Source organism: Struthio camelus, chromosome 1 (genome assembly GCF_040807025.1).
Source record: "Struthio camelus isolate bStrCam1 chromosome 1, bStrCam1.hap1, whole genome shotgun sequence".
Lineage (NCBI taxonomy): Eukaryota > Metazoa > Chordata > Aves > Struthioniformes > Struthionidae > Struthio > Struthio camelus.
The window spans coordinates 119,513,555-119,539,043 of NC_090942.1; the positions used below are offsets into that span (position 1 = coordinate 119,513,555).

Below are 25,489 nucleotides of genomic sequence, written 5' to 3' on the forward strand. Positions count from 1 at the left end.
CTTTTAATTTCAGCTCCATTTCTATGTAGCTGAAGTATCTCTCGTTGCCTGAGGTTATTAGTACAAACAAACGTACAACACAGTCACATTAAAGGCACCAGCAACTAGCCTAGCCGATATGAAAGCATCCCATTTCAGTCAGATCACCGAATCCAACGTCAGTGTCAGCAGAATAAGTTTCTAACCCAACTGCAAGTAGGGCTATGAAAATCTGAGGGAATTGGATATAAAGAAAAAAGTCACATAGATATATGGATAGTTAAGAAGAAAGCTCACCAGGCAATTAAAAAAAGAAAAGCATATAAAACTTCCACACATCAGAAGAGAAATCATCAGCTAAGCTATTTCATTCAATTAATTTTTTAGCAGGACTGCCCACTCAAGTCAAATATCAGATAGAGAATGTATACTCTTAGTCTTTTGAAGCAAGCTCTCTTCCATAAAGAGGAGAACCAGTCTGATAGCAATTCATTCACAGTGGAAAGGGAAAGCAATTCCTCTCTCACACACAGTAAATGCAGTGGCAAAACTCTATAAATACTGCAAACCAGCTTCAGCAATACATCTGATTTAAAACAAACTCAAAGGCCAAAGCTTAAAGCAAGCCATTAAAGTCAAATACTTCACAGTAAAATATTCAGAGCTAGGGTTTGGTGTTCTTAATTTTTGCTTCCTCTTGAATTTGCGACACCATTGTATCAGAAGTTTGATCTAAAAGCCAAACTGAAAGAAAAACCGTACTGACCGCTCTCTCTTTCCACGGTTAAAGCCATAGCCAACATGTGCCCCTCAGCCCTGTCGTTCAGGCATGCAGACGCTGTGACTACCTACGCAACTTCACAAGTGCAAAGGGCCAGGAGGCAGCAGCCGCTGCCCAAGAGAAATAACAGAAAAGAATACCAGCTTTCTCACGTTCTCGGCCTTTGCAGAGCTGCATCCCTGCTTCCAGTTGATACTCCAAAGCCTTGCAGCTCCCATGGGAAAGATGTGGGGAAACCAGATAGCAAAGGTGTGTTTCTCATGTGGGGAAAGGCCATCGACCTTCTTAGAGCGTGTGCGTTTTAGGGTGCCAGCCACTTTCCTCAGTCAGCTTTTTATTGTATAACCATTTCCCCATCTCAAACACTAATCCATTTCATCATAGCTTCATGAGACAAAACAGTAACAACGTATTTTAAGTCAATCTATTTCCATTCTTTTTTATACTGACATATCTGAGAGGTCTGCAGTCTGATTTGACTCAGGAGCGGTCATGGCTTGAGCGTATCAGATTGTCCTGCCCACTTCTAGAAAGTGGTTGGTTTCAATGACGACAGAAGAATTTTACTGCCATTTCATGGCTTAGAAATCCCACCTACTCACAAAAACACAGAGCTGAGAGGATGGGGGAAGCGGGAGGACCGGCATATGTGTACGCACACGCATCCCACCCTGACCTGGATTGAATGCCACTGGTACTGCAATTGTATCACATATATAATTCTTCCTTTTATTGAACTCCAGCGCTTTTCTTGTGCGTGCACGCACAGGGACAGGGTGTCAAACCCTGCCAGAAACCCTCCATTGTACATGAAGTCTTAGTCAGAGCTGACAATTTAGCAAGATGATCCTTAATGAGCTCAGGGCAAGGTGAAGATTTTGCACCCAGGGATTCACGAGGGGCCCTGTTACACTTCAGGGTCCCCGCTGGGCTCTGCTTTGCCTTAGCACCAGGCACCGTTTCCGTACTCAGTACAAAGGAGCCCCACAACCGCAGCGGTAGTGGACAGCCCACCCGTACCACGGCTATATAGAGCCGCGCTCCAATGGGACACGCTGCGCTTCGGAGCACTCCAATACCCAAAAAACGTAATCGCCCTCCCACATGTGGAAGCTCCCTTGCCATATTTTATGCCTCTTCCTTGCCCTACTCCCACCTCTGCTTCAAATTTACATTTTCAGCGGCTGTGGAGAAGGGCAGGGAGCAGGAGGGAAAGGGCAGGTATTCCCGAGGCGACAGACTGAGCAGCAGAACTAGACTTTCCGACTCCAACGCTGACAGGGTTATCGCACTGGAAAAGCGAGGGGCAGAGCGCAGCATCCGAACAAGCATCTGTTTTAAGCTCCTTAGGGAAAATTCCTGCCTGGCGCATAGAAGGGAAACAGAGGATACCAGATTCAGAGTCAGCTGGGAACAGTTAATGTATTTTTAACTCCGAGGTTACTGCCAAACACAAGCATGGCAAATAGAAGCAAGGGCAGGTTTCAGCTACTCCAGCAGCGGCTGGTTTGGAGACACCAATTCATTGAGCAGAAATACTGGTTACAGAACCATGCTGCTTCTCCAGTGAAGGAGCCAAAAAAAGCTTTTTCTGTAAATAAGACACTCATGCGAAGCCTCCTTTCTTTGTGACTTGGTTAAGAATTAGTATTGATCTCCTTACCCGTAGCACTGGGATTTGAAAGTTAGGACAACCTCCTCTCTAGCCTAGCAAGGAAGATTTTGCAGTTTGGAGAGGATCAGCTGTCGTTATCGACTTTAAGCCCAACTGAAGTTCTCTTAGCACCTAAATGTCATTCAGGCTGCCTAGGAAGTTACAGAATCGCTTTTTCTCTAAAGTCACAAGAGAGGCAAAGTATATCAGCAAAAAGAATGAAGATTTTTCCTGCCATTTTTGCACAGACTACTTTTATAAGGAATAAGAAATAAAGCAACCTGCTGCTTAAAAGCAAAACCAAAATACCTTTTGTGTTTGGAGACTACATGAGGGGCATTTAAAAAAAAAAACACGCATTAATTCTGTGCTAAAACAAAGAATCCTGAATGAAGGAGAGGTCCATGGGAGGAAAAAAAATTAAGTAAATGGAATGCAATTATATAAGACCACTATGACAAACATGCACAAGCAATCTTCATTCTGGGTTTCCCCTAAACTTTTGATTGTTCCACTGTGTGCTCTTAACACTGAATAATATAATAAAAAGAAATACTGTATGCATGAATAACTCCTAACTTAAATATTTATTAAAGACTATTATCATGGCCCCTAATGTGGATCATCTGCAGTGTGAGGACTTTCAAATCCACAGCACAAGCAGAAAGGATCAGTAAGAATGAGCAACAGAAAGATGTTCTTTTCTACCTTTTCATTCATACTGCCAATAGGTCTCAAAGATATTTCTGAGACATCAAATAAGTGTTCAGACTGTCATACCAGGTTGGCTTGACTGCAGGTTTCAGAGAGGTCTGCTCCTTAGTAATAGCTGGTATTAGGGCATCCATAGAAGTTTAGATCAGCACAACTATAACAAACCAGAACCATCTTATTATAGCTAGACTGGCTAATATCTCATACAGACAAGCTTAAATTCATACTATATTCTAAGAACACTCAGTAGTATTATCTTTCAGTAGTACTATCTTTGCAAGACTGATTTTTCAGAACTGAAGTGACCGCCAGTTGCATTTTTAAAGGCTGGTAGGAAAAACAAAATTCATTCCCTTCTGTAGAACAGGCCACACAGACTCATCTAAAGCAAGCTTCCTCCAAAGCAAGGCGGCCATGCGAGCCCACACCAGCTGAAGAAGAGGCAAAAGGCTATGTTTAAACTGTTGAGGCATTTCAGTTTTGTATACGCATGCTACCTGGCAATGACACGCAGACCAGCAGCCACAGCTGCATTCCAGGTACCACTAGAAATTGCACAAATACAATCCACCACTGCAGATAACACAAGTACCCAACATCTCCAGCCAGCTCCCTCATTCTCGTTATACAGCATACTAGAGACCTCGCAGTCCCTATTAAGGATCATTACCCAGCAGCACAAGCAACAAGCCTGAACCGTGGGCCAGCAACATCCTGTGACCTTCACAATCTCATGGTTAGACCTTGATTTTTCAGAGGCAGTGACAAGCCCAGCACACTAGACCTTTGGGTCACTAGCACGACACCACTTTAACTTATATAAACGTTTATGGTATGCCAGGTTATATTCAACTCAAAAAACACCCCAAAAAACAAAAGCCAAAAAACTGAAAAGACTGCTTGACATAAGGTGGCCTTTAGAGTTGAAGCTGTTATGATCAGAGTACAAGAAGAGCCGTTAAGTGGCAGCAGGCCTCTGATAAGGAGGAAGAAAGATTAAAACAGACCCAAACACCAGCATAAATCTTTGAGGAACTTAAATTAAGAAGCCACAGTCTGACTATTATTTCAGCCTCATTGTAGCTTTAGATAGGTACATGGATTGATAAATATTAACATCTAAACTCTTAAGGATTTCAAAAATTTTACCTTATGCTTTAAAAAGAAGTTACACAAATATTTCACTTTGCTTTTAATGTTGTCTCCAAAACAGAGGCTACAGGTACTTCACCATGAAAAATCTTCTCTTGCAATGCAACGCACTTTCCGCCCTTGAAATTCAGAATGCTTTTTAGTTAAATGAGAATGGGAAGTTCAACATTTTAACCTCAGCTAGGAGAAATCGTGTTTTAAATAGAGAAAGCATTGGCACAGGTTAAAAAAAGAAATTGATCCAATCTTTTCAAAAGCATAGAAGGGAAGAAATTATCTTCTTCCATCAAGCATTAAGGAAGTAATTTTAAAGGAAAGCATCCACTGACAAGTGACACTGTTATACATAACTGGAAAGAAAAGACTTAAGGCTAGACTAAGTTTTGTTGGAACTCCATCAATATCAACTGTCCTGCCCGCTTACGCCAAGCCAGGATTTGTCTTATGGCACTGCGGAACGTGACTTCAGTTCTGAGCTTCTATTAGCTAGGAACAGTGCGTCCGTCCCACTGAAGCATTAGGGTCTACGGACTCAGCCAAATCTTCCATCTCAATATGCCAAGTCAAAACAGTAACAATTATCGTCCCTGCCATGAAATATATAACACAAGAAATATGCTTCACTTGTTCCGGGTGACAGATCAGATCCTGGCATTTCCCAATTCTCTTAGAAACGCAGTCACCTTCAATTCCGTGAGAAAGAGATGCACTTCCAGCAGCATTTAACTGTAAACACTTGGCATGACAGAGGAAAAAAGTATCAATTTTCTTAAATGGGTCCCTAAAGATTAGAAAGGAGGGAGGGTAATATGCACCAAGAATCCCTGGTAGAAAAGCACAGAGATTAGTAGATGGGTACAGTGAGGAGGGAAGGAAAGCCTCCTGTTAAGACAAGATTGGAAATAGTATATTATTAAGTTAGAGGGAAAACATCTCCCCTTCAAAAAGCCAGCACCCTGTATGTTTTACTGCCTCTTAGCAGAGGGGCCAGCCAACACACTCAGCAAGCAGTAAGCCAGGTGGCCTCCTGGCCCTGCCAAAGCTCGGCACGCCCAGCAGTACCTCACTTGGAGGACTGGAGGGGAAGCACCTGAACTTTCACAGCACTATCCTCCAATTACGTGTTAGTTAAAATTAATCAGGCAAGAGTTTGGCAGCCATATACAGCTACTTATCAGATATTTATTTACTTGCCACAGTTTTGGGGGAAAAAAACAAAAAAAAAATTGCCACTTTTTCCTATGTTTCTGGTGTCCTCCTATATTTTGTGAGGCTTTGACACCACCACAGGAAAAGCCTGAAGCATCCTGCAAACAAAAGAAAAGCTGGTGAGGATAAAAGAAGAAGGCATAGTATCTGCCCTTGAAGTACAAACAGGTTCAGACACCTTCTCTTGGAAAGATAAAGAGCATTTCGCATAACTACCTCTCCCACCTGGAGGAAGCTTTAAAGTACTTGGGGAAGTTGGGAAGGATGTGTCAAGAGAAGATTCTGCATTTGCATTAGACACTTTGATGGTATAAACACTTCTGCGTACCTACATTTATTAAAGAGATGATTACAGCTACCGTGCACAAGTGAAAACAGACAACAGGCTTCAACAAACACAGCGTGCAACATCAGTGGTGGTGGAACGAGAAGGAGGTGGTAGAGGGCTCCAGTGCTCATGAGTCAGGGAAGGTCTTCTACAGCTTCACACGTGCGCTGCTTTAACACTGGCAGGCCAGTCACCACATCTATGCAATGAGGTGGAGGGGAAGCGAAAAACTGAGAAACGATGCACAGAAACGCGGTGCAACCCTTGCCTTCTGATATTCTTCTGGTTAAAACTGCACTTGAACAAATAATCTAGGTTATATGAAGTGAAGAATAAATGCAAGGACATACCGGGGCAGAGGGGGGGAGCTTTTTTCCTAATTTTCTGTAACACATATAAGATCCAATCATCAATCATTCTGGCACAACTTGTTCTTTCTATCCACAACCAGAGTTGTCAACCCAAGCTGAGTGAAGAGGTCTTCTAACTCTGTCTCCCCAAGAACGTAAAGTAACTACAGAAAAGAACACCTTAATACCTGAAAACCTGGCCAAGAAAGCACCTAAAGCTAACACTAAATAACGGTGATTAAATTTTTCCTTTTCCTAAAGGCCGAGTAGGCCTAAAAAAAAGAAAAATTCAAGTACAGAAAGTTTTCTCCACATCTCAGACTTGTGCATATGCCTGTATTGCAATCTGCTGACACTCTAACAGATACAAATATAACTAACCAGCTTTTAGCATGTGTGTCTCAGCTAGGTGGACTGTGCCACAAAGGAGCTGGCTATGTCCTTCATGCAATTCAGTCTTTCCAATTGTATTCTTCTCATGTTGTTTTCCATTCGTCTTAATGGCACAGTTAAGGTATCAGTCTTCTCTCACTAATTCCCACAGACTATACCCAGTCCTCTCCACCTGCAGTTTCAGGTCACAGCGATTTTTGTCACAGCTCTTTAAGTGACAATTTCAACACTGATGTCCAACTGATACACATGACAGCAGAGACCAAGAAAACAATTTACTGGCATACTTAGCTTAGCAGATCGAATAGTGAACATACCGGTGCTGGAAAAGCCAAACTCTGACTCCAGACAGGGGAAGACTTAGATAACTTGCAAAATAGCTGGTTTAAATCAGCAGTCTGCTGTCAGTCTTTATCTGTACAGTTTGCAGGGTCAGGATGTCTCACTGCACGGACTAGAGCAGGTCTGTACACCTCCTCAAGCAGTCTCCCTCCACCTTGCATATGCCTGTCAAGCTGCATGGACTAGTGCTGTTGTGCTATCTAGTATTACAGCGATACATGTTTTGCAGAGCCAGCTGCAACTCCCCAGCATCAGATCTGAACCTCCGGAGTTCCCCTGGGACTGCTGCTTTTGCTGCCTGCACACAGGCAGCCCACAGCCCTGAGGCTGTGCAAGTCCCCAAGCAGGAATCCCAGCCCAAGCAACTCACATTATTCACTGCTCAGTCCCTCTTGCACTTGCAAAGTACCACCACATGAGCCCTTCTCTCTTCTGTCCATCAAAAGGGAGAATAAATTACCTCCCAGGGGACTGAGACTGGTTGTTCATTGACTCCGGTTACCTTAAGCATTTGCAGCAGGCAAATATCTAGAGGCCTTTCATGTACTGCCATTCCCAACCCTGCCACATGACGATTCCCCATTAGGATGTCTCCACCTCCTCCACACACGTCGGTTAGGATTTCAGCTAGCGCAGATCCTGAGGGCTCTCTACTGGTAGCAAAACTGGGCTTTCGCTAGTGCTGTCAACCCTCACGGCATGTGGACAGAGCATATCTAAAATTGTTTTTCTAGAAAAAAAAGTCTCTTCTGTTTCAGGGACAGAGCTACATTGTTCCCCTTTTTCCCCCCCGCTGCCTGAGGATGGGGCAAACAAGTCAGACAAGACCCAGGCCCAAATACGTCCTCCCACACTGCCAGCCAACAGCACAAGGGGGAAAACAGAGCAACCTGAAGGAGAATTCCTCCTCTTCTCTTCCCACATTCAAATAATTTGGATATGCTACAGAAGAATTATAAAAATCACTTCTTCAGCTGCCCCAAACTGAAAGTTCGGTTTTTAAGCACGAGGTTCGTTTGTCTTTTCAGCTACCTTTTCCACTCATGCTTCAGGACAAAATGCTGACAAAGCCATTAAACCTTTAGGACTGCTCCAGTTGACTGGAACAACCTTAGACAAAGGGACAGCAGATATTACCCAGACAAGCCAGTATTTTATGTCTGAACTGCACAGAAACAGAAGTCCAGATCAAGGAAATGAACTAGAGGGGCTGGAGTCAGAAACAGCAACAGCAGCTCAGCAATGAATAAGTATACGTGCAAGCTCACCCAGCTGGCATTGCAGGAGTCCTGCAGCAGAAAGTTATTTGCTCAGGAGTTGCTTTTTCTCTCAGCAGTGGTCTGTGCTTGCCCCAGCAAACCTGCCCTACATAGATCTGTGCAAAACCAGGGAAGCCAGGAGAGCAGCTCCAGCCTTTTGGGACCCCATCTGCAGCAGCCACAGTCACATTCGCTTGAGGAAGCTGCACAGGACTGACTAACAGTTTATTTCTTTTTTAAAACGTCAGTTAAACCACAGGACTCTGCAACTCAAACGGGGAAGAGATGGATAAAGAATGTGGGACAGGAGTCGGGGCTCAGAGAAAGAGCTCTCTCTCCACGCCACAAAAATGTGGACAGCTCATCATGCCTTGGTGGGTCCTTTCTAAAAGCTGTGGGTTTTTTTCCCCCCCCCCCTTTTCCAGACAGGGAAAGCAGGGGACAGCAGTGCAGAGAAAAGGTGAGGGAAGACAACAACATGCAGGATCCCTTGGTTAAGTCAGGCGTTCGGCTTTCAGTCTGCCATTGAGGCTAACAAATGCACAAGCCCCCAGAATTGTCCTCTTCTCCCAGACTTAAAAAAGGTCTTATTTAGAGGGGTGTTTACCAGCACTAAACTATAAAAAAAAAATCTGTCTGATCTTTAAGTCATGAAGGCAAGAAAATACATACAAACCCAGAAATAAATCACAAGCAAGGTACAGCCAGTACTACAGCCATTTGGCCAAATGGGTTGGCCAAATCACACTTACCCTTGCCTTGTAGGTTTTGTAACCTCCCTCCTGCCTGAGGGCCAGCACAACTGCCTTCAACCCGGGCCTCAGACCCCAAGAAGAAAAACATTTGAAAAAATGCTGACTCTGGTGCCTGCGTCAGGTACGCTCCCTTCTGCTACAGCTTCAAAACTGAACTCGACTATCGACCGGGTATGTTTTTCTCCTGCTTAAATTCAAGGGTACCCATACTTACAGCTTTGTTTGAACAAGGTCTGCTTTGTTAAACACAGAGTGTGCTTTCTAATTTAACATAGGTGGAAACCAAGGGGGTTTTGCAGGGGATGTTTTTGTCATTTCTGAGGCCCTTACATATAATACGCATCCACAACTTGCGAGAAACTCACCTACCACATACACACATCAGCTGCCATTCACTGCTTTTGCTCAGGACTCCTTTTACCAGAGGACTATTGTAGCAGCTTTCCCATGTTTCTTTGCTGGACTTTGTTCCTTGTCCTTCATTCCCTCCACTTTTCCACAGCTGGCATGGGCCAGGCACACTTACCAACAAGAGACAGTTATTGCCTCCCGGAAGACAAACAAAAATAGAGCGGATATTGAGTTTCCTCAGTAAGTCACCAGTCAATTTATCTTCATCTGAAGTCATGACACTTCATAAACATTTTGCAGGATTTTTTTCCCACCCAGCTTCTTCCCACAAGCTTGCAGCACCTAGAAATTGTACATTTAGAGACTTGCCCCACACTTCCCTTTCAAAGCATGCCTATTTATAGGGGCAAGGGAGGAAATTCAAGTCCAACTCTTCTTCTGAGTATTGTTATGGGGGAACAGAGCAAGGAACATTTATAGCAAAACTATTCAGCCAGCCATCAGGCCGTAACACCGTGCTATTGAGCCAGCCGTACATTAACCACAGACAGCCCAAGCAGGCAGAAGTGACTAATGTAATTAGTGAACCACTAAGTGTCTTCAGTCACATGCTTCAGTGACCGTCCTCAGAACGCCAGGAATGACCCAATGCAACTACGCCTGAGCCTTTAACATTGAATCATTTCATCCTTGACCTGAGACATTAAAAACAAACAAACAAAAAAAAAACAACAACACACACACACCACCCACAACACGGATTTGGTCAACAACTAAGTGATGGTTGCTGGTTGACATTACAACCTGCTTCTCTTTCCTCAGGCCCTTTCCTGGACCCATCACAAGCCCCATACATACATACACCCAAAAAAGATGATACGTAACAATGACACTGCTGAATTCTGTGTTTGTATTATCCAAAGATAAACATAAGCAATCATCGTAAAAACTGATGCAGACCATCAGGAATTAAGCCAGGGACAAGAATCAGCATTTGGGTTCCTCTAAATCAGAGGATGCAGTCTCATATGCCCTACAATATGCTCACAAGGGCATGAAATCCCTTATGCCACAGCATTCAGAACAAGGCTTGCGTCTTTCTGTATGTGTGGCAAGGCACCAAAAATCCCAACTGAACTTCTAGGCATCATCATAAAAAAACAATTTAAAAAAAAAGTACCTCCCCAGGAATCCTAAAAATGCATACACTCCAACCACAAGCTACTCCACAACAGTCACAGCTGTTTAAGGCAAGTACTACCGTTCGTGCAACAAGTTGAAACCTTAAAGAGCAAGGTGAAGTAGACCTTTGCCTGTGTTTAAACCATGATTTTCTTCATTCTTAGGTTATGGTTACACTGGAGACAGATAGCAACAGGTAGATGGCCTGTAATCAAAGGTCCGCCTAGGCTACCTTTCCTGGCCACACCAGTTAGGGCCACAGTCTCGTACCATGCAGAAGCTTCTCAGCCACGACCACCATGAGAAGCAACATAATAAAGCATTAGCCGGCTCACTTGGCACTCTCCGGGAAAAGCTACTGCAATCGTTTGCCATCAGCAGATGCTAAGTGCAAAGAGGCTGCTGCTGGCCTACAAAATCCCCAAGTTACAAGGTGCTGGAAGAGTACTTTAGAGAAACGTCACTAATACGTGCCCTGTTCTTATACTCTTCCCTAGGACAGAATAGCCTGTCCCTATTTAACAACCTCTGACATGTTCACGAAGAAAAAAAAAAACCACAATCCAATGTAAAACCATGAGAATCTCAAAGACGCTGTGGGAAGGAAAGACTGCACAAGGAACTGCCTCGTTATTCTGTTTGAGCCTACCTCCAACAAATCCCCTAGCACACACTTTTAGAAATTCTGAAATGACCAAAGCAAAAAGTTGTTTTATTGTTTTCACATGCTTTTCAAGCCTTCCTATGATGCAAAAACAGTATTTCCCAAACAAACGATTTCCCCATAAAGAAGAGTGAAAGCTTCACACAGATTCAGAGTTGGTAGTCAAGCTAACTTAATTTGGGAAGCAAGGAGAAAAAATGTAAATTGCCAGTAAATAATTTTCCACTGAAGAGTAAAACAAAGCACATGCCCACTCTCACACCCCCACACAAGCAAATTCCACACATAACCCTGCTAAAAAGGATACAAGCATTGTGTCTACATCCATTAGAAGGGCTCCAGAAGAATAATTACAATTAATCCATTACTTAATCTCCTAATCACTTCTAGGCAAACAGCATTCCCGGACATTCGTTAGTGACACATTCATTTTCATACCATCCTATTCATGAAAAATTTAACCAAAGAAAATAAACTGAAAAATGCTCAGGTAGCATCAATGACCTTTCTAAAGCTACAGGCAAGGAAGATTCGCAGCGGAAGCCTCCTCTACAGCGGCAATTTGCCATTGCTGGTGCAGCCGTGGAGACAGCTGTGCTGTCGCAGGCACGAGGAAGGCTGCCCCATGCCAGGGTTGGCGTTGGGGAGCTGCCCCGGCTGCCCGAGGAACAGCCCCCCCGTTTCCAGCCACTCGCCCGTGCATTAAGCGGCTCCTGGTCCATGAGTTGCATCAGTAACTAGATACGCAGCGTCGCCCAGCAATTCTCCATTACTCAGTTCATTCCACCTAACACATATATCGCTGATTTAAACACGCAGTGAATAAGTTTAACTGTCCCCTGGGATGCAACAGCTAGGTGTTACCTGGAAAGTCTGAGAGCAGGCAACAGCAAGAACAGGAATTTAAACAGTATTCGCAACATTTCTATGTCTCACTTTGTAGCTTTAAGAAAGACCCTTAACATCAATTTTTAGTTTATTACCAGAGGAAGGAGAATATTCCAGCATGACAAGCCCTGAAGCTAAAATTATAAACCTACAATTTGAATTCAGTGGCAGTTGGTATAATGCAGATCCCAGCCACAATGAGAGGTCTCCAACATTATCAACTGTCAACAATTATTACTCACTAGACACACAAAACAGCTTTGTTCTGAACTAGAAGCCACAACTGCAAGCAGCAGTAATTGCTACCAAAGGCAAAACACATCAAAACAGTCTTGCCATACGAAAATACTCTCCAAAGAGAAATATAGTCATGAACACAAGAGTCTTGTTATCTTCACTTGCATCTATACATAGTTTAGAAAAAAATATATGCATAGATCCAGCAAAGGAGCGGAAAGAAAAGGGGATCCCAAGAAGACACTTGTTAACTATTCCAAGCTTAATGTGCATTTAATGAACATTCTGTTCATTAGCTATTGAACTTTCATTAGCAGTTTAAGGGAAAGCTACACACAGAAGTGATGAAATGCAATCATTTTTTCCTGAAATTGCATACATTGCCACATTAATCCTCAACAAGTTCATCCCAACTGATATTAACCACCAAATCAATTAATACTAATTGCTCACCTTATTTTCACAGAGGAATCTTCACACTTCAGCAAGCCTCAGAAAGAAAAGGATATTTATACAAAAGCAATTTACTTGTCTGGTCTTTTTATATTCATTTAGCTATGCACTTAATTATTTTGGCAGGTAATTGTGTCAGCTCAAGTTTCCTTACTCATAACTATCCTTTTTGCAGACTCATCAGAGCACAAAGCAATCACATTTTTATAACCCCATAGCTTATAGCAACAGAAGACACGCTTTTCGTTGAGTCATGGGATGAAATCCTGAACCCACCGTTTTCATTAACGGTTCTGCCATCAAGTTAATACATCTGGCATAACCTTCCCAGTAGACAATGAGACCAAATGAGAAATGTGTGTTTTATTAGAAACAAACAAGCATAACAGAGTATGTTCGGCCTTCCTTAAATTTAAAGCCTACATTTCTAATAGATGCCATACAGATAACACAGAGTAAATAGAAGCTACGTTTTTCCCTTTCTGTTGCAGCAGTGCAACAGGTTCTCAACATCACATGCTAAGTCTTCCAAAAAAAAAAAAAAAAAAAAACACACCACACTTCTTTCTTCCTCCATCCCATATAACCACCTTGTACTTCAACACCCCCCCACTAACAGGGCCTCACAGATTTTTTGCACAGGCCCATTGCTATCTAGAAGCAAAAGACGACAATTTTTTTTTTTTTTTTTGGGGGGGGGGGGGGGAGCCACTTAATGCTGACAGCCTTTTTTTTTTTTGGTTGGTACTATGGAAAAAATCCTGCCAAAATGGTTCTCCAAAATGCTAAACCACTCAGAAGTGCACAGCCTCAATCAATCAGTGCATCTCTACAGCCCTCTGCACCTCTCTCCCTGGGGAGAAGCAGGTGTCAGCACCAGTCAGATGCTGGAGAAGCTTTTCCAGGGAGCTGAAAAACAAGCACGTTTGCCCACCCTCAACTGTTCCTGGAGCTTCCTCCTGCCTGTTAAATCACTGCAGCTAGCTCATGTTTTGAGTAACACAGCTCTCACATATGTAGGGGATGCATATACATGTGACACAGTATTATGCTGAAAAACTTCAATTTGTCCGGAATAAGATAGCTCAGGTACCACACACAGTCCCCAGAAGCATTAGCAGTAGCAGAGTACTGTTGGTTGGCTCTTTTGCTTCAGCTGTTTTTGCAGGGCAGCTTGAGCTTTGTGGTCGTTCCCTAGAAAAACAAGGACTTCCACAGTTAACACATCTGCTTTAAGCTGCAGCTAGTAACAAGGTGAGGTGGCAATAGCTGTAATTAAAGGCACTTCTCTGCTAGTCCAGTTTCTGTAACTTGTACAGTGTTTTGCATTCTGGTCTCTCGCTCAGTCTTGGCTAATGGTGCAGGGAATCCAAGCCTTCAGGGAAGATGCTTAACCTTTTTTTTTGCTCCCAAGTTGGAGCAAGTAAGTATTCACTCGATGGTCACACAGCTTAGTCACCGTAACAGCTCTCCATCTCCCAGCAGAATAAACAAACTTTTTGGATCAAAAAATACTCTCATCTCTTAAAAGCGTAACGGTAAAGGAAGATGATCTTAAATTTAAAAAACCCTAAAACCAGCCATATCTTGGTTGTTTAGTGTGGTTCCCTAGATCATCTGTCACATGGTCAGCAGATGACAGCTTTAAGAAGTGCTTCTGAAATCATATCACACAGACAACACCTCTAAGGAATCTGCAAAGTCTAGGGCAGGTCTCTGATGAAGGAACAAGCTACAAACGGAGGCCTAGTGCAAGTAACGTAGGTGTGGATAAAAATGCAGATAGGACATGAATTAAGACTTTAATAAAAGTTTCAAACAGCATTAGAACTCTCCAGGAACCTGGCGGCTGATGAAACTACAGGAAGCGGTACTCTTAAGGTTTTAAGACTTGCTTTCGATAAGGAGAAAGCAAAGTGATTTGGGGAGCTGATGCAACTGAATCAGCAAAACGTAAAGAGCTCTGCTAAAACAGTGGATGGGATATAAAGCTAGATGCCACCCAAGGCTTCATTCGGTGACTGAATTTCAAGGAGTCACAGGAAAGGCTCTTGAACAGAGGATAGTCATGGGCCTGAGTGCTGGGGAGCAGTGTAAAGAGCCTGATCAGTTCTCAAGGTCATTAACTGCAAGAGGAATGACTGACAGTACGACAGTAAACTCAACGCTCAAGGTTTTTATGGTTCAGGAGATCAAGACAGTGCTGGAACGGGATGAGACTGCAAGTCAGAGAAAAGGATCAGATTTGAGATTAGTACTGCAAAAACTACTGAGGTCAGGTGGAAAGCAGCTGGGAAGCTTGTCCCTGGATTGATAAGGAACAAGTCTCTTTCCATTCTCCCCTCCCCAAACTGAACAGAGACAAAGGCTGGAAGAGGACTTTTTTTTTTTTTTTTTTTTAAAAAGAAAGAACCACCAACTGGTGAGGAAAGAATGAGAGATCGTTCAAAACAACAAATATGTCACTTCTATAATAATGGGTGAGTCTGACGGACAAGCAGGAACCAAATCCGAGCAGGATTTGTTGAAAGCCTAGTGCCTGACTGTTGCTTATCAGGGAGGGGGGGAAAAAAGCCAGAAGGGAAGGCTAGCGCAATTTCAAATGAAAAAGGTAGCTAGGTTACTGTACAAAAAAAAAAAGAGGAAAAAAAATTCAAATCAAGATGCAAATTGAAAGCTTCAAAACTTAATGTAGCAAATTTTCTCCTAATTTTCCTGTGGGAGTGAGGAGGGACAAGATGAAGACCACCAAGGTATTCATTCACGATCTAGTCAACTGCTGGTACAGCAGAGAGTTACGGACAAAGCGTAAGGCCACAATATTCTGGTAGGAGGTTTTAAATCTTTAGATGCAAAGTGTTTTGAGTGAGAGAGGAGAGGTTTTTCCAGCTGTGGTTTAGCTTTAGCCTAGAGAGATGCTGTTGCTCTATAAGGCAGCTTCCCAAAAGTATTTTTACAACAAAAGGAAAGGAAACTCATCTTCTGAGAGCGCTGTCATCAGCCAGTTTCAGATTAAATGGCAGAACACTGGCTGGTAACGACGCAGGATGATGTGGGTCTCGTGTCAGGGAAAAAGACTTCTTTCCTTAGGTAGCTAGAGTTGCAGTTCTCTGAAGGAGGCTGTGGAGCATGGCTTTACATGGGGGAAAAGCACAGAAGAGCTGCTGTTTTATGAAAAGACATTTCAGAAAGAAAAGATAACGTCTTTTTGCAGAGAGCGGGAGACGTGGCTCCAGCTCCTTCACCCTCCTCAGGGAGGAGCGAACCTGCCCTCGTAAGTACAGTGATTTCACGCGAGCCCTCCCTGCTCTGCCAAGAAAGCCGAGCACGCGGCAGCAGGACGCGAGCTGGCCAAGGGGGCACTGGCAACTCCCAGCTGTCCAACCTCCCCTACCACTCTCTTCACATCAGCACCAAACGCTGCCACCCACAGGGCTCAGCTCCTGGCATCAAGGGAAAGGATGACACAGCCTACACAAGTCACAGCCATGTCCTGGCCTCTCAGGAGCAACCACCTGTCCTCTTCCCCTCCGCGAGCCTGGCCACCTCTACAGCCCGGCACCACGCTCAGCCCAAAGGATGCTACCTGCGGGGAGCTTCAAAGGCAACACATTCACAAATTCACTGGCAGAAGTTTCCTTGAACTTTCTGCAATCCCTTTGCCTTCATGAAACGCTATCCGACAAAGCAATCAAGTCGCTGCACACCAGAGAACCGCTCTGCATCGAAGTCTCCATGTGGTTCTGCGAAGGGAAAGACAGTCCTGCCCTTCAGTAAGTCATACAATTAGCCAAAGTAAATGAGTTGTCAATAAAACCTTGATTGTTCAATGAGATGTCACTAATAGGAAGGCAAACGCACACCACCAGAAACTTGAAAACTATTACTGTAACGTCATGGTTATGCTTGATGTTTCTGTGATGATGCTATTTTCAGTTGCTTTAAACTTCAGAAGTCACTTCTTGAATCAAAAGATGATTGTGATTGTTCCTAGCTCAGATGCATATATTTAATCAGTCCAGGTGTTTAAATTATTAATCCATGAGGTGGAAAACTGTACTAACGTTAGGAACAGAGCACATGAAGGGGAAAAACAACTGAACACAGACATACTGAATAACGTGGAGCTTTGCAGAATTCTCTCCTACACAAGATTACTGTGTCCAAAGGTTAAAAGACCTAATATGTTCCAAGTATTTATATTATTGCAGCATGGGCTACGAAATCATAATAATACAGAGACTTGCTGCTACCGGAAAAAACGTTTCTCAACCACAATGCAAAGTGATTGCTTTCAACAATCCATCTCTTCCCACCACTTACTTTATAGACGTAACCTCTTCCTTTTCTACTTTGACATTAACTTTTTCCTCCTTTGTCTTGCTTTTCCAGGCCAAGGGCTTGCCAAAAACTGCAAGAGACCTCCCTGGTAGAAGACACATGGGGAAAAACACTGCAGCCTTGTTAGATAGTTTCTAACCAGCTTCCCTCTGTGGTAATTATTGCAGGGGAAGTTAAGGAAGTAGGTCCCCAGGTAGATTAAACAGCTGTGGTGACAAACCAAGTCACACAGCCCTTAGAAATACACCCTCTCCCCACCACCCCTTAATCACCACCCCCTTCTGTAAGGGAAGAAAGTCTTAAAACAAGTCTGTTTTAACATTAATGGATTAGGTATCTTATTCCAGCTCTTAAATGCCTAGTTCCTCAGGGAGGGTTGGCTTTATCCACTGAAACTAATGGAGAAAGTCAAGACAGATGTATTTACACTGTGCATGGGAGAAAAGTGAAACTAGATGTCCTACTGTCAACATAGACACATTTGCACAATGTTGAACCGCAGCATCAGTAGCTTTATTTCGAAAGGCTTAGTCAATTAAGTTGATAGCACACACTGGTAGTTTGAGCACATGAAAAAAAAAAAAAGAAAGGTCCAGGTTCTTATTCCAGCAAACATTCCTGGCTCTTCCCCCAGTCTATTACTAGCTTCCTCTCCTTTGCCACCCAACATGCAATGTTGCCTGCCATGGAGACAGGTAACAGCTACTGAGAAACAGCCTGCTCCCACACAGACACTCTTTCCTGGTTTGTGCAATATCACAAAGACTGGGCCCACTATAGAGAAAACAAACCCCCTACATTTGCTAAAAGACACCCAGTAAGATGTTCAAGGTATTTCAGCTTGCTTTGAGCCCTTACCAGCTGCTATTTTAATCATTTTTGCTTCTATAATCTGGGTAGCATGCCAAAGATCACTACAGTTTGGGTTCACATTTAATTTAAAAAATCATCTAATGAGGAAGAATCATTCCTCCATTTTATTAAGCAAAAACCATAGACTGCTGGCAATACGATTACGGGTGGCAACAGCAATGAAGCGTGCGTGTGTGTGTAAGTAGACAAAATACAAAGAGAAGGAGCTGGAAGGTTACTAACAAAAATAGAAAGTAAGACCCCTGAGACAGTCCCTCTTTGTATACCTTTATATACAAGCCAACACTTAAAGCTCCTGCCTAAGTTTTCCCCCGGTAACCTACGAAACGCTTTATGGCATCACTGCTCAAACCAACCCTCAAGTCCCCAGCAGAGCAATTTACAATGGAGTGACATGCCTACTCTTGACAAAATTCTTCACAAAGCAAGCAGAAAACCTACAGTGCAGATGCACCACTTGTTTTGAAAACAGCATTGGCTCAAATTGAGCTATAATGGGAAAGGGGCTTGTTTTGATGCGTAAGGCCCTGGACATCACTACTCAGAGAAAAAGCATTTGTGGAAGACCACAAAAGACGCAGTTTCACAAGGAGTAGCAGGGGCAGAAAAATCAGAGCAGCTTCTAGTACCACCGCCCGCCCAACTGCTCCCAGGTACAGGGGATCCCAAGTCCCCCTTCTGTCTCAGGATTGATTCTCCAGCCATTGTAATCCTTCATTTGATATTCGCTTTCAGCCTACATCAGCTTTTTACTCATTCTTGCCAGACTGCACTTTTGTCATTTGTTCTGGTTACAGATATAGATGAGATGCACTTCCATTCTTTTCCTCCCCCCTTACTTCTCTAAGTGCCTTATGCTGTAATTCTAAGGATAATTACTTTGAAGGCTGAAATTTCACATTCTTGCTCTCAACCCAGAAGTGCATGTTTGAAGAAGATCTGCTTGGTCATTTAAGGCTTTTAAATGTACTCTTAGATAAGTATAGCTGCATTTCTAACAGTAACTAAAAACACTGAATTTAAGAAAGGAAAATTTGATGTGACATTCTGCATTTCAGTTAACGTTTACAACCTTCTGAGATACAAAGCTCTAGTTGCTCTGGAAACGGTAACTTGGACACAACTGTATATATACGTTCACCTCCTAGCTATAAATGAAAACAGTAGCAACATTGCAAGTTCACGTGACAAGCATTTTCAAAAACAAGCATTTGCATCATGATCTTTATATGGGAAGGACATATCCTGAGGACCTCAGCACAGGCACAGTTCTCTGGCTGCGTTTTCATTATGCCTCAAGAGAAATGACTGCGCAGGAGACAGAAGTCAAGAGAGAGCGTGGACCTACCACTAAGACAACTCTTCAGATAACCACGTGTTTCCTATCCCTTCCTTATTTCAGGGATATGCCAAGAAGAGGCAATCTCTGCCCTGAATTCCTATGGTTGTGTGGTACCTATCACGCTGCTGGCACAGCTGGAAGTAAATGCTCACACCCAGAGAAGGACTTAAAAGACAGACACACACAGTGGACAAGTAAGGATCTTGGTCTTCTCCTAGACCAGCAGTGGAAGGTGTTGTATGCAAGAGGAAGGTTGGTAATGGAAGACAACAGTAATCAGAAACACGAAAGCTGAGGGAGATGCTCTAAACAAGAGTAGGAGGAATAAGCACTAGATGTACATGGAAGAGGGTTTGACACAGGAAAACACAAGAAGCTCGATTTTTAAAAGAGAGGAAATATTACATACGTAGATGACTGCCTGAGTGCTGGTTGCTGTGGAAACCATAACTTTGAATTCAGTGGCTAAAATCTAGCCTTTCTATTTATACCGTGCTCCTCACTACAGCATGAGAACTTAGTCTGAGAAATGGTGAGAGCTGGTATCAAACAGGTCTTTTTCCCCCCATTACACACAGCGGTCCTTTCAAACAAGGCATCACAAGATTCTATCCAGTGTTCCTGGCTACTGAATGGCTACACTGCACAACCACATTTGATAAAAAAAAAAAAAAAAAGTGCTTCCTCTAAGAAGAAATAGAAGAATCACTGGACAGATATTAGGTAGGATTCGCATAATTCTATTTCAGTCAAGAATAACTGGACAAGCCAAAAAGGCAGTTTGAAACAGTAGTGTACCTATCATGTTTCTTTTAAACCAAGTGACAGTCAGCATCACGTAAGATTTTGCAGGACCACATCTCAAAGTCAGTTATCATTACAGATGATAACTGCTGATGTTTTAAGGATTCTAAAATGTGGTGTTGAATGTACTGTAAAGCATAATTTGATCATTAATGCAAGACCAACAATAACAAAAAGGCTATAGATTAAACTCGTGTTGGAGAATCCCTTTAAAAACTTTTCATTGTGAACTTGCTCTGCTAGTCAATAAACAAGTGGCCTTTTCTTTGGCGGGAAATGTTATTCTGGGACAGTGTCTCCCATAGCCTAAGCTGGAGCAGGAGTAGTCTGCCTCTAGTCAAAACAGAAGTGTGCCAAGCCCCCGTGGGTGTATCACGTTCCTCTTCCACCTCCACCGCTCCAGGGGCCTGGAAGGGAAGAAAAAAAAGTCTTCCTCACCATTACATTTTAGCTTGAGCATATGGAAGCGCTAGGGTAGCGCCTTCACTGCCATTCACAGAACAACACAGTAAAAACCATGAGGTTTTAAGACGCTTCCCAGGACCTCTATACAAAGCAGCCCTCAAATCAAAGAGCTTGCTGTCTACAAGGACAATTAAGGCAAACGAAGAGAGAGAGAGAGAGAGGGAGAGAACCAAAGCGCTTTCCAAGGTCGTGCAAGTCTTCAAAATCCTGCGGGACTGCCCCATCCACCTGGGCTCGTTAGGCAGCAGCAAGGGCAACTGTTATAGGTAACCTGATAAACGATGCTCTGCCTCAACAAGGTGGCATTTGCCAGGGGAAGGGCAGACCGGGATCTTACATGGGCAGGAGTACGGAGTAAATACCTGTAAGAGAGCCTCTAACAGCAGCCACATCCAAAGGGGTCAGAGGAAGGTGCTCTCTGCCGGACCAGGCCCTTACAGCTAAGGCAAAGGAAGTCTCTTCTGCCCTTGTTCCATAATTTATGTCACAGTTCTGAAGTGTCATTGAACTTGAAAGATGCATTTTAATAATTCAGGAAGGAGAAAGGATGCTGTAATCACAGATTAGGTACCCAAGTAATCACTCCACAGATCTCAGCTTCTCCTAATTTATTCCAATACATTTTTTTAATCATAAATTCATACATAGAAAAATGATTAACAAATCATAACTGCTACCTATTCTCCAACTGTAGCCAGCTTTCACTATCTCAGAATTTTCTGACTGTTGGGGGAGGGGGAAAGGGGAAGAGAGAGGTTTTTGGAATCTTAAGGGAAGATGAGGAACGTAAAGTCAATTTCTCTCTACGCTTTGGGATCTGATGCAGCAGCAGTGAGCTGTACGCACGAATTCAGCATCCATTTGTGCAACTCTACTTAAAAGTGCATTTATGCAAGTACTTGCATCTAAGTCCAGGTCTGTGTGCATCTGCCAGCAGTCCCTAACCTGAGCAAGGGCTGCACAGGCAAACCTGAACAACAGTAATTTCAGCCGGTGTTCAATTACTCAAACCTATAGCCTACATAGGCTTAATTTCACAGCCCCGTATGCAGAAGCACATGATCATTGCTTACTCTACGCAAATTAGTGATACGTTCCCTAAACCGCACTGACCGTATTCCCACAAGCGCTGTCCGGTAAAGCTCAACCACGGAGTCACGCAGGCAGGAAAGGCCCCCGGGAGGGCTCCAGCCCAACCTCCTGCCCAAAGCAGGGCCAGCTCTGGGACCAGACCGGGCTACTCAGGGCTGTGTGCTGGTGGGTCTTGAAAACCTCCAAGGATGAAGACTGCACAACCTCTCCGGGCAACATCTTTGGCCGGGGCGGGGAAGATAAATGAATACCTTAAGGTAATTTAGAACAAGGAGCAGAGCAGCTGTGCGCGAGTGCCCTACCGGGCGGGCTTGGGCAGGGCGCCTCCACGGCAGCAGGAGGATGCTCCCGCGGCGCGGCGGCCTCGGGGCGGCCCCGGCACCCCCCGCCCCGGCCGCGCCCGCTAAACAAAAGCGGCCCGGCAGCGGCGGCGGGGCGCCGGGCAGCGGCACCGAGCGGCTCCCCGGGGGGCCACCCGGCCCGGCCCGGCCCGGCTCGCCCCGCCGTGCCCGCGGCGCCGCACAACGCCCGGCCGGCTGCGCCCCGCCGCGGGATGCCGCGGCCGGAGCCGGCGAGGGCACCGCGGTACCCGCCGTCCACTCACCTCCCGCTGCTGCTGCTGCTGCTGGTGCCGCCGCCGCCGCCGGCCGCGCCGGGCCGCGGAGCGCCGCGCGCCCAGGGACCTGCTGCTGCCGCTGCTGCCGCCGCTGCTGCCTCCTCCGCCGCCGGGCGCCAGAGCCGCGGCTCAGAGCGCGCCGCCAATAGGCGCCGCTGCCATATTGTTACTGCCAGCGCTGCGAGGGGCGGCGCCAGCGGGTACCTTGGAGACCGGCGCCCATTGGCTGCCCCGCCGGTCAATCCGGTCCAGGCGGGCCAATGGCCGCGGCCGGCGGCGAACAGCGGGGCGTTCGGAGTTGGAATGTTGTGTGACAATGGCCCACGCGGCTCCCAGGTGGGGAGGGGAAGGGCCGCGGCGCAGGGGCTGGTCCCCAAGGCCCGGGGAAGCGGGGGCGGGGGGGGAAACGTCACCACCACATGCTCGCTCCCCCCGCCACCGCCTCCTAGCGCTGAGGGAGCCTGCAACAAAAGCGGCCCCGCGGCCGCCTCGGCCAATGAGGCGCGCCCGCCGCCCGCCGAGCGGGGGGGGGGGAGGGGAACGCCCGGCCAATCCGAGGGGGGGAGAGGCAGGAGAGCCGGGCGAAGCTGGCGCGCGCTGCTGCGGCGGCCCGCGCGATTGGCTGCGGGCGGGCAGGGCCCCGCCCCCTGGGCGTGGCCGTAAACAGCGGCGGCACGTGGGCGGGGGGCCGGACCCCTCCCCGCCGCGCCGCGCCCCACCCCAACCGCCACCGCCCTCGGCCCGGCCCCCCTCAGGGGCCACAGCGGTGGCGGGGGACACGGGTGGGTGAGGAGAGACCCCACCGCCGGGTGGGACCTGCGCGTAGGCCTCCAGGCTCACCCCAATGCCCTCCATCTAACAGCCCTGCAACCGCTGGTCCCTGCCTGACCTGAAGGAAATACCTGCTCGCTCTAAACCCGGCCTGGCTTCCATGAGCCACGCTCAGCGCTTGCCTTCAACGTTTTAATGCCGCTAGACCATCACCCCTGCCCTCGTATCTCCAGCCACACCAGTCTTAAGTGCATGGGGGGAAGCTAAATCATGAATTATGGATCAGGAGAGAAAACAATGCTGTCCTGACCCATGCGAGTTACCAGCAGAAGCCCCAGATCCTGGGGTGAATATAATACCTACCCTATCTCCTTCAAGCCTCCTTAGAGATAACAGGACTGGCACATGCGGCTGGGAGTCGTATTACAAGCCAAACCTCCTCTCCCCAGGGTTGATCCTCTTTTGCCATATAATCCTGGCTTATCAAGTGCCATCGGCTTTCGGTTCCCTGCTCGCTCTGCCACGTCTGGGAAAGTCAACTCCTGAGGTGGTCGGGGACCTGCTTCTGCGTCCCTGCTCATGTTACGCCCAACCCGCTGGTAATCCCTTGGGCCTGGGCTGATAATACCCCTTCTCTAAAGTAGTTCCCCTCCTTCCTTTGTATTTACTGCCAAAGGTTTATAACAAGTCATATCAGCGCTAACTCCTGTTGGTAACACTGGTTCTTCTACCCAGTTCTTTCTCATGCTTGGCACTGCACCTATTACTCACGATTTGGTGGAACTTAACCAGTGTTTTTGCTGTATATCACACAGACAGACTTTGTCTGGCAGGATTTAGGGGAGCTGGGGAGTAGGTTTTCACAAGCCTTGCCCCAGCCACCAAAGTTTTTTTTTACATCTGTGACTCAGCTCACGTCTGGATAAGTACATCCTAAAATGAGCTATGTCTTAACAGAAGGTATTTCACAAAACCTACCAAACTACGCAAGGCAATCTTTAAACACATAACGGTGTAAGCACCCCCTGTAATCTCTGAAAATCAAATGAGGAAATACAAAGTAATGATGGCCATTAATACTTGGATGTGAAACAATCTAAGGAAAGTTATTTTGGAATACTGTATATCAAATATTTGTTCTCTGTTTAAAAAAACACACAATCTCAACTACCTACTCACTAATCATTATGTTGCTTGCTAATCAGATCCAAATATAAAACATCCTTTTTTTTCATTAAGCCATTGATTAATGGCAGGTTTTCAATGATATTACCACAGTGGGCATTTGAGTCAAAGCACTTAATCAGCAAGATTTAATGCAAGTCCTTTCCTGACATTGATTTTTAGGTAAAATTCCCCACTGATTCAGCCAGGAGGTCTTACTAAAATTTAATAGTGCACTACAGTCCCGGATTAGGAAAATTCAGCCAGTCAAGTGGTAATTCAGAATAACCGTAAGAACCCAACCGGTGTGAAAGCTATCCCAAGAATACAGTTTATTTTATAGCTTGCAGTCAGTAGCATAACTTCAAGCTGTTTTGCCCAAATGGAGGTTGTGAAAGGCTGTATCTCCTCCTAGGTTTGGCCAACACTATCGGGCAGCAGAGTGCTTTGATGGTGAGCCATCCTCGCTTCTCGCAGGACTTCTCTGGCGGCTGCAAGGGAGCCTAGAGCAAAACTGGGACAACTAGCCCAACACACCCCCTTTCCTGTGATTCTGCAAAGAAAAGCCAGAAGGACTGCAGTTAGTTCAGTATGCTGAATTCTCCCAGCAAGAGTACGCACATACCACCCCACACGGTAGACAAAGGAATTTGGAGAGAGTTTCACTACAGTGAGTCTGGAAGGCAGAGATGAAAGCTGAAACGTTTCACCGAGGGCCAAGGAAGGCCACATGGCACAGAGACATTTCCTTATAACGTGGAGCACAGGTAGCATGAATGTGACTATAAATCATAGAAAAGTAAAGTTGGAAGGGACTTCTGGGAGTCTCTAGTCCAACCTTCCGCTCAAAGCGAGGCTGATTTCAAAGTCCAGGCAGGTTGCACAGGGTCTTTCGCAGCCAAGGTTTGAATATCTGCAAGGACAGAGATTTCACAGCTTCTGAGCAGCCTTTGCTAGCGCTTGACCACTGCCACCACTTACGTACAGTTAGAAATTCCCTTGCTGCAACCTGTAACTGTTGCCTGTTGTCCTGCCCCTGTGCCTCACTGAGAAGAGTCTGGCTCCGTCTTCTCTGTAAACCCCTTCTGAAAAGTTGAGGACAGCAATGAGATCTCCCTGAGCCTTCCCTTGTTCAGGCTAAACTCTGTCTGCCTCTCCTTGTACGTCACAGGCGCCAGATCCTGTCTCCGTATCCTTCCACTGGACGCACTCCAGTTTGTCAGTCTCCCGCTAGTACTGGGGATATAACTGCACAGGCTGCTCCACTTTTGGTTTATGTGCCTGTGTAAAGGAGAAGTCCCCGCAGGTGAGCGGGCTACGAGACAAACAC

At 45.4% G+C, this 25,489-nt stretch overlaps 1 protein-coding gene across 5 annotated transcripts in view; it reads right to left on the reverse strand.

Moving 5' to 3' along the window:
- The window catches only part of TIAM1 (TIAM Rac1 associated GEF 1), a 199,652-nt gene extending 177,144 nt beyond the window's left edge, over positions 1 to 22,508 (reverse strand). For 3 of the 5 annotated variants that reach the window (XM_068912041.1, XM_068912082.1, XM_068911991.1), the window contains exon 1: positions 22,213 to 22,507. The gene's annotated coding sequence lies outside the window, so the exon portion shown is untranslated. Of the gene's footprint in view, positions 1 to 8,170; positions 8,340 to 22,212 lie in introns of those variants that run through there. The other 2 variants (XM_068912090.1, XM_068912071.1) reach the window with 2 other exon arrangements.
- Between the last annotated feature and the right edge of the window lie 2,981 nt (positions 22,509 to 25,489).